Source organism: Danio aesculapii, chromosome 11, assembly GCF_903798145.1.
Source record: "Danio aesculapii chromosome 11, fDanAes4.1, whole genome shotgun sequence".
Classification (NCBI taxonomy): Eukaryota; Metazoa; Chordata; class Actinopteri; order Cypriniformes; family Danionidae; genus Danio; species Danio aesculapii.
In genome coordinates this window covers 13,857,777-13,872,439 of record NC_079445.1, presented here as the reverse complement: position 1 = coordinate 13,872,439, position 14,663 = coordinate 13,857,777, and the positions used below count along the sequence as shown (strand labels likewise).

Below are 14,663 nucleotides of genomic sequence, written 5' to 3'. Positions count from 1 at the left end.
CTCCTTAGGAGAATTATCGCCACCTATTGAATTTCACAAATATGGTTTCCCATTTTAGTCATTATAGTATTATTATATCGTAACGATCATTTTAACATCTCTGCAGTTTCTAAACTCAAATTATGTAAATAAAAATAATAAGTTAAAACACTTAAGACTTTATTCACGTGTCCACATACACAAAGGAAACATAATTCAATTAAATTCACCTTTATTTGTATAGCGCTTTTACAATGTAGATTGTGTCTAAGCAGCTTCACATAAAAGGTCATAGTAAATTGGAACAGTGTAGTTCAGTTTTTAGTGTTTAAGTTCAGTTCAGTTTAGCACAGTCCAGTGTTGTTAAAAATCACTACTGACAGTCCAAACACTGACGAGCAAATTCAACGATGCGCAGCTCTACAGATCCCGAACCATGAAAGCCAGTGGCGACAGCGGAGAGGGAAAAAATACTTCACTAATTGGCGAAAGTGAAGAAAAAAAACCTTGAGAGAAACCAGACTCAGTTGGGCACGACCATTTTAATTTCTCCGCTGGCCGAACGTCTTGTGCAGAGCTGCAGTCTCAGTGGCGGAGGCTGGAAGCTGGCCTCAGCGAAAACTCGTCTGTCCCTGGAGCATCACAGGAATCAGTCTTATGTTATCCACTCCTCCATGACCACCACAGTAGCTGCTCAGGATATGGCCTGGTCCAGGATATGGAAACCTTGGGATCCTCTCGTCGTTGGTCTTCACTGGAATCAGTGACTCTGCATAGTCTGAGGGCCTCGGGAAGAGTATCCCCACATGGAAATGGAGAATAAAGAGAATAATTAGCATAGCTGCTGTTCATAGTTTATAAAAACAAGGTGCAGAAACCTGTGTGGAAGCCCGCTAAGTGGTGCACTGAGTGTATGCTTTACTAAACAGATAGGTCTTCAATCAAGTTTTGAATTGGGAGAGTGTGTCTGAGCCTTTGACGTTATCAGGAAGGCTATTCCAGAGTTTAGGAGCTATAAATGAGAAGGCTCAACCTCCTTTACTCGACTTAGCTATTCTAGGTACTACCAGAAGCCCTGAGTTTTGAGATCTTAAAGAGCGAGTTGGATTGTAGCGAGACAGAAGGTTGGTTAGATAAACAGGAGCTAGATTATTTAAAGCTTTATATGTAAGAAGCAATATTTTAAATTCAATACGAAACTTAACAGGCAGCCAGTGTAAGGAGGAAAAAATTGGGGTGATGTGATCAAATTTTCTAGACCTGGTAAGAACTCTGGCAGCTGCATTTTGTACTAATTGGAGTTTGTTAATAGAGGATGCTGGGCAGCCAGCAAACAGTGCATTACAGTAGTCCAGCCTAGAAGTCATAAAAGCATGGACTAGCTTTTCTGCATAGACCATCTAATAGTAAGATTAAGTGTAATAAACTAATTCAGGATCTTAATATTGTCATACTTGGTTAAAATCGCTTTGTAAATAAAAAGCAAACAATAATGTGTCACATTAAAATGAGTTACTATAGTTTATTATTTAAACAATACATAATATAGTTTATATTTTATTTTATCTTAACTGATTATCTGATTCTAAACTAGTATATTTTACTGAACTGTAATATATATATATATATATATATATATATATATATATATATATATATATATATATATATATATATATATATATATATACATAATTTTTATTATTATTTTAATTAATTATTAACAGTTAATTTGCTTGTGATGCTAAATTTGTTTGCAACTATAATTACAACAAATTACCAGTATGGTTTAAAAACAATATTTTGTTTACTATAAATTAATGTAGTATTTTATATGGGAAATCATTGATAAAAAGTATAAAATACTATTAAAATAAATACTGATTAAAATAATTAATAGTGTTATACATTTATTACATGTAAAAAGATTTTAATTACATATAAAGATGTATTATTGCCTATATTAACTTGCTATTATTTGCTTCATTATAAATGAATCCATTATATGAATGAAACCTGTCCAATTTAAATTGTTCAGCAAGGCCAGCAAACGAGTATCTGCTATGTTGACTCTGACAGATAATAATGACTGATCATCTATGATGACTGATAGAACACTGTTCAGCCTATTATGTTGAATGGCTCCCTATTCGCCCGTCTCGGTCGAAATATTTGTAAAATAGTAAACTCTATTGTTTATTGTGTACAATATTTATTAACAATATATATACAATTATATTGATGACGAGGTTCGAGAAGATGTTAATAACATTAACATATGTCGTAACATCATATGCCTAGATCGTGTGTGCTGGGTTGTGTGTGCCTGAAACGTGTGTGTGGTTCTGTGGGCCTGGAGCTGGATTTTATTGGAGCCTGTCAGTGTGCCTCAGTCTCCGCTCTCGGCTGCCTCAGACAACAGAGATACATAAAGGAAGAAGATCTCATGTAAAGTTTGTGAGAAATACTAAAGTAAAAACTTTACCAATGAGTATTTGATGCATTTGTTGTAGAGTTGCAACGATGAGTCACACACAACGTTATTACAAAGTTCACGCACAGACACACACAAACACACACACACACATAACGGGGACATGCACACACAGAGACAGCGCGCGTTTTCTTTGCACTGATTTTGCACAGCAAATGTGACAGGCTACAGGTTAATCTCCACTGCTGTATGGATATTTGTTATGTTCATTCATTCATTCATTTTCTTTTCAGCTTTGTCCATTTATTAATCTGGGGTTGCCACAGCGGAATGAACTGCCAACTTATCCAGCACATTTTTACACAGCGGATGCCCTTCAAGCTGCAACCTATCTCTGGGAAACTTCCACACACACACTCATTCACACCCATACACTACGGACAATTTAGCCTACCCAATTCACCTGTACATGCAAACTCTACATGCCGAGGCTCGAACCAGCGACCATCTTGCTGTGAGGCAACAGCACTACCTACTGCGCCACTGCGTCACCATTTGTTGTGTTAATTTACAAAATAAACCTGATTTAATGTCCACAAACCGGGATTGAAGCGTCTTTTTTATAATTGTCCTGACACGCGGCTGTGCTAATGAAGTAAATCTGACGTAAATCGCTGTAATTCATCATACACTGTAAAAATTAAAGGTTCCAGGAGGCACTTTTTGGGGGTTTTCACATTGCCACACCGGCGGAACCCTCTAAAGAACCTCTAGGCACCATTTCAAAAAAGGGCAGTTCTTCGAGGAACTTCAAGGGTTCCTGGAGGAACCCTCTTATTACATTTACATTTAGTCATTTAGCAGACGCTTTTATCCAAAGCGACTTACAAATGAGGACAAGGAAGCAATTTAAGAGCAGCAGTGAACAAGTGCTATAGACAAGTTTCAGGTGTGTAAAGTCTAAGAAGCTAAGCATTAGTAAAAAAATATTTATTTATTTTTTTTTGAGAGAGAGAGAGAGAGAGAGCACAGTTAGTGGTATAGCCAGAGAGGCAGTTGCAGATTAGGAAGGAAAGTGGAGACTAAACAGTTGCGTTTTTAGTCGTTTCTTGAAGACAGCAAGTGACTCTGCTGTTCTGATTTAGTTAGGGAGTTCATTCCACCAACTGGGCAGATTGAATGTGAGAGTTCGGGAAAGTGATTTCTTCCCTCTTCGGGATGGAACAACGAGGCGACGTTCATTCACAGAACGCAAGTTTCTGGAGGGCACATATATCTGCAGAAGTGAGAGCAGATACGAAGGAGCAAAGCCAGAGGTCGCTTTGTAAGCAAACATCAGAGCTTTGAATTTGATGCGGGCAGCAACTGGCAGCCAGTGCAAACGGGTGAGTAGCGGAGTGACATGTGCTCTTTTGGGTTCATCATAGACCACTCGTGCTGCTGCGTTCTGAAGCAGCTGAAGAGGTTTGATAGAACTAGCTGGTAGCCCGGCTAGCAGAGAGTTGCAATAGTCCAGTTTAACACTGTAAAAATGAAAGGTTCATGGAGGCACTTTTTGGGGTTCTTCACATTGCCACACCGGCGGAACCCTCTAAAGAACCTCTAGGCACCATTTCAAAAGGAGCAGTTCTCTGAGGAACCCTCTTATTAAGAATGACCAGGAACCACCTTGAGTGCTTTGAAGCACCATTTTATTTTTTAATGCTTGTTTTTCCTATCTCTCTTAATTTATGGTTTGTGCAAACATGTTTAATCACAAATTCAATAGACATCTATCTATCTATCTACACTGTAAACCCGGATTTTGTGCTTATAAAACATTTTAAGCGATCATTACTAATTATTTATTGTTCTTTAAGAAATTGTGTCATTACATTAGAGGGGTGGGGCCTTGATTGGCTGAGGTGATGTGATCAAAACGCTCAGTAGCCGCATTTCCACTATCGGGCCAGTGCGAGCCAGGGCTTTAATCGGGCCAGGCCAGGCCAATAGCCCGGGAGGTTGAGAAATGAGGCCGAAATCATGTCGCGTTTCCACTGTCGGGCTAGTTGCTCGCAGCGCGTCACGCAAACACCGCCCCCAGAACATCCCCCGAATCAAACGTCACACAACCCGTCACACAACCCGCCCACTTCAGCGGGAACAAAAAACTCAAATTATAACCACAAACACAACCTGGCATCACTACGAGAGCAGGAAGATGGAGAACACCGAAGCGATTGCTTTTTTACTGTTTGTGGTCTGTTGGTGTAAGGCCAGACAGCGATCCCTGGATAAGGACATTCGAGTTCGGCGGCATTTACTTCGAACACAGATTTGATAACGTCCTCATTTCTGCAAACGCCGTCTATTTGCCTCTGAACATTTTCCTCGGCCCAAATGTTCAGAAGAGCCCTGGTGTCCTCAACTGACCAGTACTGTCTGCTATCCATTTTTTCTTCTTCTTAGTGAGTTGATCAAGCGTGATAGCAAAACAAATGTAAGGTAAGAAAGCATCTTGTCTCCTCTTTACCTGACAGGAAAACTCCGCCTTTGTACGTAACCCCGCCCCGAAGCCCCAGTTGGCCCTCCTTGGCCCAAGGTATTCGGCGGGCCGAAAAAGGCCGGACGCTGGCCCCAAGGAAGCCCCGCTTTGGCCCGATTACGCCCCGGAAGTGATAGTGGAAACGCGACTGGCCTTGGCTCGCCCTGGCTCGCTCGCTTTAGGCGCGATAGTGGAAACGCGGCTAGTGAGTGCCTGGAGCTTTTAGGATGCTGGGTTACCGCGGATTTTTGAAAATCAACATGACACGGTAAGTGTGCAAAGAAGCTTTTATCAGTTTATATGTTTTTCTGACAAAACTGAGAACTGAAAATCCACACTGATGCTGAACTCAAAATATTGTCTCTGCTATGAATATGTCAGTTAGCGCTATTTTCCCTGTCAGTTCACAGTTAGGTTATAATATTATCATATACATTTGCCTTTCTGTCTAGCCACCATTTATAACGTTAACGTTATCTACTGTTTCTCTGTATGTTCACTGTTTAAAGCATGTTCCCTGTAAAACGTGATAATTATTACACGTTGTGTTGGTTCGTATTAGTAGCACGAGTCCATGCATGAGCACATGCTAGCGGCTAACGCCAAATATTATAAATCTTTAATAACGCTAAAAGTTTCACATGAAACAGATTTTTTTGTGATTTCTTCTCCCCCGTCCGCTGTTCACTTTCGTTTTCTTCCGCGACTCCCCAACCCTCTTCACTGCCGTCCGCGACACCCCTCCGCCATCCGCTGCACCAACACCCCTCACTCCCCAATTTCATGCGCGACACCTCTCCATCCTCGGGTAACATGCCGGATCAGTTACCCCTATCTGTTCTGAGACCTCTCAAATCACAAATTAAGCACTGCTTAAACTGTATAGAAGTTGAGGTCACTAGCAAAATTGATTTACTTTCACAGTACAGTTAGTTATAGTTGCAGCTTTTTCTAAACTTTTTCCCTAAAATTTCTTATTTGCCGTTTAAAGATGGACCTTACGTTTGCAAAAAAGTGGAGGAGTCTTAACCTGCTATAAGGCGGATCCTGCTACGCTGGCCTGCACTTTTTTACAGTAGATCAGGTATGTTTAAGAATGTAATAACATTTTTCTATTATTATTTTATCTCACTGTTAAGTGTTGCTTACAGTATTTTGTGTCACTTTATTATTTACTTTATTATTACTTCAACTTATTATTTACTTTATTATTATTGATTTATTTTAAATTTATTTGAAGTATAATTTTTTTATTTAGTAATTTAGTTTAGAAATATGAATATTCTGTTTTTTTCTCTTGTTTTGCAGGTGTTCTTGTAGTTCAGCAGTGGGAAAGAACCTCAAACAGGAATTTGGTAACACTTTATAATAACTACACACTATAAATCATTTATTTAGCATTAGCAAATAGTGAATTCTTTATTTGTTAAGCATTAACTCTACATTAATAAGCGATAGTAAGCAGTTTATAACTGCAGCTACAAATGCTGTATTATTGACTTACAAACACATTTATAATGTGGTTAATAATTGTACTTTTCATACTTTGTTATTATTCGTTTTTCATTAATAAATTAAGTATCGCATTATTTACAAACCAGTTATTTAAGAGTAGTTGGCTGTTTTTAAAGATCAGTCAGAATGAGTTAGTAAATTATTAATAAATTATTGAAATCAACATTTGTATATCTTATTATTCAGGCATTTACAAATAGTTAATTTGTATGTTTATAAATGCTTTATTAACTCAACTTCATCCAGTTTTGTGACCTAAACAAAAGTGAAGACTATTCATGCTTTATAAATTTCTTATAAATGACAATTAAAGGCTCAGTTAAATTCTAAACAGGAAAAACAACATAAATTACACTATTCATTCCTATTCATTTGAAGATACACAAATAAACTGCATCAAATGAAAAATAAATCTTTGCAACCTAATCTAAAATAAAATGACTGTACAGTTTAAACATTGCATCCTATTATATTGTTAAATTATTATATTGTTGTTTTATCCAATTTGATGTATTTTGACACTCCTGTCATTACAATAATTTCCTTTTTAGATAAGATTGCAAAGATTATTGTTTATTTGCTACTGAGCCTTTAACTGTCATTTATATGGGATTTATAAAGCATAAATAGTCCTCAATTTAGATTAGGTCAGAAAACTGCATGAAGTTGAGTTAATAAAGCATTTATTAACATATATAGTAACCATTACTACGTGCCTGAATGATAAGATATAGAAACATTGATTTCATTAGTTTATTAATAATTACTAACTCATTCTGAATGATCTTAAAAACCACCAACTACTCTTAAATACAAATGGTTTGTAAATAATGCAATACTTCATTTAGTAATGAAAAATAAATTATTTACAAAGTATGAAAGTACATTTAATAAGCACATTATAAATGTGTTTATAAGTCAACAATGCAGCATTTGTAACTGCAGTTATAAACTGCTTACTAACGTTTATTAATGTAGAGTTATTGCTTAACAGATAATGAATTCACAAGATGCTAATGCTTAATAAATGATTCATAGTGTGTAGTTATTATGAAGAGTTACCGAATGTTTGATCGACAGAGTCTGTTTAATTGAGATCTTTCAATTAAAGAGGAGGAATGTTGGAGAGCTGTTGTCAGAGCTTTTACAGCAAACCAAGGTTGGTTCATGTCCATTATATATTTGCATTATTTTTTAACAGTTAAATTATTGAAAATTTCCCAAGTTTCTTCAGAACACAGTTTAAGTTATTTTTAACGATACCTGTGATTTTTGTGTCCCCGTTTTAAAAGTCCAACTTCAATTTAAAGATGAAATGGCTTTGTGACTTTAAATTGAGGGAAAGATGAAGATACACAAGTCTTATAGTTAAATTGGGAATTGGGTCAATAAGTAAATGCTAAATTTAACATTGTAGAATGCATTAAACCTTTTGCACTGTAACTGAAGCAAAAGTAAATTGGTCAAAACCAATTCACTGATTATCTTTTGTCTCTGTCATTAAAAGTTATTTGTTAAACATTATTGATGATTATGTAATGAGAAACATAACTGTTCCTCTCTGTTGGTAGGACTCTGATGATCCAGTCATTCCACCACCTTGAAATCCTATTCTTATTGCGGATGAAGCCTCAGTTAAGATGATAATTGAGGGACAACTTGTGATGGACTGCAACAAAGACTTGTCAAAAGCTGTGCATTCTCTTTGGACTACTATACCCCAAGTCGACGAAGAACACTTTTCTCTTCATACAACAAATTTCTCATGTTGGGCTAGAGTGACTTAAAGCCCAAGCTAAAGACATTAAATAATTAAATTGCTGTTTGATTCACTGCAAAATTTGCACATTTGCGCTATTAGCAATGATTGCTAATGCCAGAAATAAATGTTCCCTGTAGAACTTTAACAAAAATAAAAAAAATTGAAAGGTTGTTTGATTCTTTGTGCTTAAAATTGTAAAATTTCAGTGGCATTATTTTTAATTATAATAGATTACATAAATATAACAATTATCATTGCATAAAAGCATTTTTTTACATTATTATATATGTTACGTTCAATTTAATGATCATTTTACAAAACATATCCTCTATAAAATTAGTAATGTGAACTAATGATGTTTAGTAAAGACTACTAATCCAAATTAGATTTTTCTTCTACACCCACTAAAGATTTTCTTTTAATATAGCTTAACCTATTTAGTTGAATAAATGTAAAAACTAAACTTATTTCGTGCAACGGGTTTCCACGCAACAATCTAGTAAAGTCAACTAATTCGGGTTTACAGTGTATGTATCTATCAATCTATGTATCTATCTTTCTATCTATACATGTTTATAGATTTTTAAAAAATACAATCGCATTTTTCATAAATAATCACTTTTATTAATCAATATACATCACAATTACATTCACATAATATAATTAATAATGTAATATACATTTTAATACAAATAATCAAATTTAAATAATGTCTAGCAATAACAGCCAGCAACATCTTTAGCTGTCCACTGCTTCACATTGGAGGTGTCCCTATAAAAGTAAATTAAAAAGTAGTTAACCTGAGAAGTTATGAAAACAAAGGAAATTCACAATATTCCCAGAGCCATTTTTTTTAACTTATCAAGACATATTCACAAAAGATATAACAAAATGAATAACAAAATGAAACATCAATAAAATTAGGAATTGTCTCAATTTATATAAAAGGATTTTTTTTCACTGCTTGCAGAGTGCCCATGTACATCAATAAAGGCAAAATCCATAGAAAATAGAACCTCTCAAATATCTGAGCACAAGCAGAAATAAGACAACACAAAGGCTGTCTGAAACCACTCCCTCCTTAGTGCACCCCACATATTTTCCCACTCATTCACACAGATAATGCACTATAATTTTGAGTGTACTGCATTTGCAATATTGTTATTTTATTCAGGTTGTAGTTATTAGCTTTTTTTAAAATTAACCATTAGTTGATTAAAAACACATTAAATAAGAGAAAATTATATGCGTTAAAAATTTAATCAATTATGCATAAAGGTCAAATATTGTTTTTGGACTAAATTTAAGTGGCCTTTGAAATACAAAAATTAATATTACAGGGCTCAACAATAAGTTTTTACAATAATACAATGTAAAACATGTATATACAGTACTTAATAAGTGCATTGTACCATATTATTAATTTAATTCCAAGTACTGTGGTTAAGGTGCCTTAATATAAAGTTGGTCTTGTTTTTTAAAATATATAAATGAAAGTAAAGCAGTCTGTCAAGTTTACATTATTTTGCGAATTGTTTTCTATTTTAATGAAAATATTACAAACTCGATTAATGTAACCATTTAGAAGAAATGCCATGTTTTACTGTAGTTTTTAGAGCTAGGGTGCTGCTATTTTGGAATGTCGCCATGTCTGACGTCACAGGGTTGGCTCCGTTCCCTCAACTGAACTGATATCGTGGAAGTAATGGACTGAATATGAAGACTGAAAAGCCTAATTTAACACAATGCGTGAAGTTGTAGACATGCGTCGCAGAGCTGGTACAAAATACAAGGAACAGACTTGTATCTAAAATCTAAACTTTTTTATGTTTACTATTTTTCTTTTAAATACTGTTCATTTGATGTGCTTTGATCTACTCTCTCACACGCAGCGCTGCCTGGCACGGTGATTTACATTCAGACTAATGCAACGATTACAATAATCTTTCAACATTGAATATGAAGCACGAAAAAACCTGTGAAGTGAAAAACTGCACCGATCTTAGTTTGGTTTGAACATGAAGAGAAGTGAGGGGCTATATAGTGAAAAGTGAAAGTACCCCGCCTCCATTACGTCAGGTACCAGATCTTGTTAAAGACATTGAGGGCAGGTCAGGCATCGTAATACAGAGAGTGGACCAAAGCACATCAAACGATCGGTAATAAAAGACATATTTAAAAATGTATAAATGTATTTTTATGTTTTCGGACATACAGTTCAAGTCAGAATTATTAGCCCAATCGAATTATTAGCACCCTTGTTTATTTTTTCCCTAATTTCCAATTTTTTAAACACATTTCTAAACATAATAGTTTTAATAACTCATTTCTAATAACAATTTTATTTTATCTTTGCCATGATGAGAGTAAATAATATTTTACTAGATATTTTTCATAACACTAGTATTCAGCTTAAAGTGAAATTTAAAGGCTTAACCAGGTTAATTAGGTTAACTAGGCAGGTTAGGGTAATTAGGCAAGTTATTGTAATAAACGATGGTTTGTTCTGTAGACTATCAAAAAGTATATAACTTAAAAGGGCTAATAATTTTGACCTTAAAATGGCTTTAAAAAAATTAAAAACAGCTTTTATTCTAGCTGAAAAAAAATTAAAAATAAGACTTTCTCCAGAAGAAAAATATTATCAGACATACTGTGAAAATTCCCTTCCTCTGCTAAACATCATTTGGGAAATATTTAAAAAAGATAAAAAAATTCAAAGTGGGGCTAATAATTCTGACTTTAACTGTAAATGTAATGCTTGTATTTTTTTGCACATCCAAAACTTCACGCATTGTGTGTTCAGTCCATTACTTCCACTGTATCTGTTCAGCTGAGGGAACGGAACCAACCTCGTGACGTCAGACAGTGATATTCCAAAATAGCTGCACCCTTGCTCTAAAAATATAAACTATAGTAAAACATGCTTTTTTCTTCAATAATGGTTACATTAATCGAGTTTGTTTGTTATATTTTTACTAAACTGGAAATCAATTTACAAATAAATGTAAACTTGACTGAGTGCTTCACTTCCACTTTAAAGGGACAGTTCACACAAAAAATTTAAATCTGTCATCATTTACTCAACCTTCACTTGTTCCAATCCTGTTTAAGTTTCTTTCATCTATTGAACTGAAAACAGAAAACCTATAACCACAATCCATACTTTGTTATACTGGTTGTAATTTATTTTTACGGTTAAAAATGTTCAGCTTTAATCAAAATATAATGTTTTGCGCTCAACTAAAGAAAGAAAATCAAACAGGTTTGGAACATATTAGAGGTGGGTAAATGATTACAACATTTTTATTTACTTTAAACCATGTTTATTTGTGAGGTGGTATTAACTAACTCACTACTCTGTAAAAAAAGTATAATTTGGTGGACACTTTATTAATATTATTTTAATTGAACAACTATTAATTTATAATGTATTACCCAAGTATTATGTTGCTTTATCTAATAATAAATATAATTTAATTAAATTCAAGTTCAACGCGGCTTCGTTTTAAACTAACATACTGTAGTCATTTTGTTTAAGCCAGGTTTCAGTAAGACATTAAGATTAGGATTATTAGTGCATTAAGATTGTTGTCCTGTTCATTTACAATACGTGCTTTAGGTGCAAGTGGCCTGACGTTTAGAACAGTGGTTCTCAAACTTTTAAACCAGCGACACCCCCTATGTAAAGATCGTCAAGAACTCACGACCCCCCCACTACCAAAGCATATACAAACAATAAAAATAGCTTTTTTTAAGCTGTTCACAATGTTTACTGTATTTACTATACATTACAGGGCTCAAAATTTACATTTTTGCTTGGTAGTACTGGTGCTCCTAACTTTAAAAATGTAGGCGCACCATTTATTGCTATGTTACTACAAGTTTATAAACAGATTTATTGCATTTGAAATCAATACTAATCAAAACTAACAAGCAAAAAAATATATATTCATGCGTGAGGAAAATATGTCTCAATGAAATCCTGTTATCACAGAAAATACATTTTTATAACATAATTGATTGATCAAAAAGATATCACGGACGGACGCGCCTCACTGGCCCTGCACGCACTGTTTGACATGAATTCATTAATGAATCTGTTAATGATAACTGTGCTGTGTTCTCGCAGGTGCTGTCTGATATTGCACAGATGCTTTTGACATAATACCTTATTATTTGCATACGTCATTTTAAATAGCAATACCGGTCTTTTCATGAGCTTGCAATATTAGTTTATCTTAGTCGGTGCAGCCCTTTTGTGATGGGGTACGTGGTATTAATTTTGCATATAGCTGCCACTTGTGACGGCTGACAGCGTCTAGCATTAAAATGAAGGATTAAACAGAATGCTCTCGTGCTTAAAATGTGTAGATGTGGCAAACAGTTACCTGAAAATTCAGGTCCCATAGACTTTACAGTGAATGTTTAGTTATTTTCATAGCGGACAAAGCCAATGGAAGTCTTTTATCCACTCTTTAATAAGTGTAGATGGTGGATTAACATTCACCACATGATCAGTAATCAAATGTGCCATTATTTTGTAGCTTAGGTGTTTCTAAGTCAAAATCTGTCAGTGTTGTTTTCATTCTCATGTTTCCGCGCTTCAACATTTTTGCCGTTGTAGCTCCTGTCATCTGAAGAACAGGAGGCGTTGACTGAGTGATTGACAGCTGATTTTAACCAATCATTCGTGTTCAGTTCTTAGAGCAGTGGGCCAATAAGAAGAGCGCGAAGGCAGGGCAAGCCGTTGAAGGTTGTTTACTGCGGCAAGTTGACATGACAACAGTTTTAACTGTTCCTGAGCGCTGCGTTTCAAGATGCAAAGATGCATTCTGCTGAATGTGTCCTAAATACTTATTAATCAGTAATATCTTTTGAAAAATCTGAAAATATTAGCTTTCATTTTGTAATGCTGAAAAATATTTATTATAATCACTGAAAATGACACAATTTTTAAATCACTCTCGCGACCCCCTGAAATTATTCTGCGACCCCTGCAGGGGTCGCGACCCCCAGTTTGAGAACCACTGGTTTAGAAGACCGAACTTAAAAAAATAAAAAAGTATTTTCACTTATTTAACATTTTTCTGGTTTGATTTTTAATAGATTTTTTCTAGAACACATAGTAAATTAAATTCTTGATCTAATAATACAAGGAACAGACAGTTTCTATGGAGATTAAAGTGGGACGATCAAAAGTCTAGATGGCTAAAATGTGGATTTTCACTTACTAGTCAAAGCATCCTGAAGATGTTGTCCAACAGGAATTCAGCTCCAGTACTGCTGTGGTGCAGCCCATCAGCATGGGCAAGCCTAGGACGATCCTAGAAAAGATTCCAATTGTTAATAAAGAGCAGATTTTGTTCTCTCAACACCATGTTAATAGCCATTCATTCAGAGCTAAAAGTCAGCTGAACCTTTCATGTCCACAGCAGTAAGTAGAAAGCTGTCCGAGAAATGATGATCTGCATTGCAAGTGAAGTGCATCGGACCGTTTCGAATCTGGCCCTCTGCTACCTGGATTTGATACAGCAAACTTTAATTTCTAGTCGATATCTGTCACAATGATTTACACCTAATATGGATACATCAGAACAAGCAAATGAGAAAATAAGTGAGTGATTTTAGACACTTAAAAGGTTAAAAGTTTAATGTCATTAGTTCAGTGTTACCCAGCTGGATAATGATTATCAAATATTATTGTTTGTTAATGAAGTATTTTTACATTTATTTCCAATTCAGTTAGTTAACTTAAAAAAATACTTACATTTGAGGTGACTCAAACGGCTGTTTGAGAGAATACTGAACAATTTAAGGGGTTTATGGTGGATGTTCTGAGAAGGGAAAAAAAGCAGGCCTTTATGTACATTATTTGTGTGAATGAATAAAAAATGTATTGAAGTACATAACTTAGACACAATTTGTCACACAGGTTACTGTTTAAGAAACGCAAATAATAACAAATGCGTAATATTACTCACAAACAATATAAGGAAAGAAATTAGATAGCAGCATCGCGGCTAGAAAATAAATAAGCAACCCTGCTCAAGACACTTGCTACACACTGTATATGTAAGGGAAGACAATAAATAAATAAATAAAATATTTGTGGAAAAAAGCCATCTAATAAGTACGAATGTATAACGTTATCTGTTTATTAGAAATTAACGGTCGCTGTGCAATGGCTTTCATGGATAGCTTCGTGTTCATGACAATAAAATATTTCGACGTAAATCAATATTTTACATCAAATTATTTATATTGGTGGAGGTAGACGTTTGATGTGATTATGGTATATCCAGCCGGATTGTTATTATCGCAAAATAATAACGTTTACCCAATCTTATACAACAGCAATCGCTCTTCGTGAGACGTCCTAAACAGGTTCACACGAATAATGATGCGTGTAAAGTGTAGATATTTGTGTGAAAATCGTATCTAAGTTG

General features: G+C 34.9%; 1 long non-coding RNA gene across 1 annotated transcript; it reads right to left on the bottom strand.

Annotated features, from left to right (window-relative positions):
• Positions 1-8,924: 8,924 nt before the first annotated feature.
• On the bottom strand, positions 8,925-13,699 carry LOC130237186 (uncharacterized). Its single transcript, XR_008838526.1, has 3 exons — positions 13,635-13,699; positions 13,449-13,541; positions 8,925-8,985 (listed from the first exon to the last, which is right to left on the bottom strand). It is a non-coding gene; the product is annotated as an uncharacterized LOC130237186 (long non-coding RNA).
• Between the last annotated feature and the right edge of the window lie 964 nt (positions 13,700-14,663).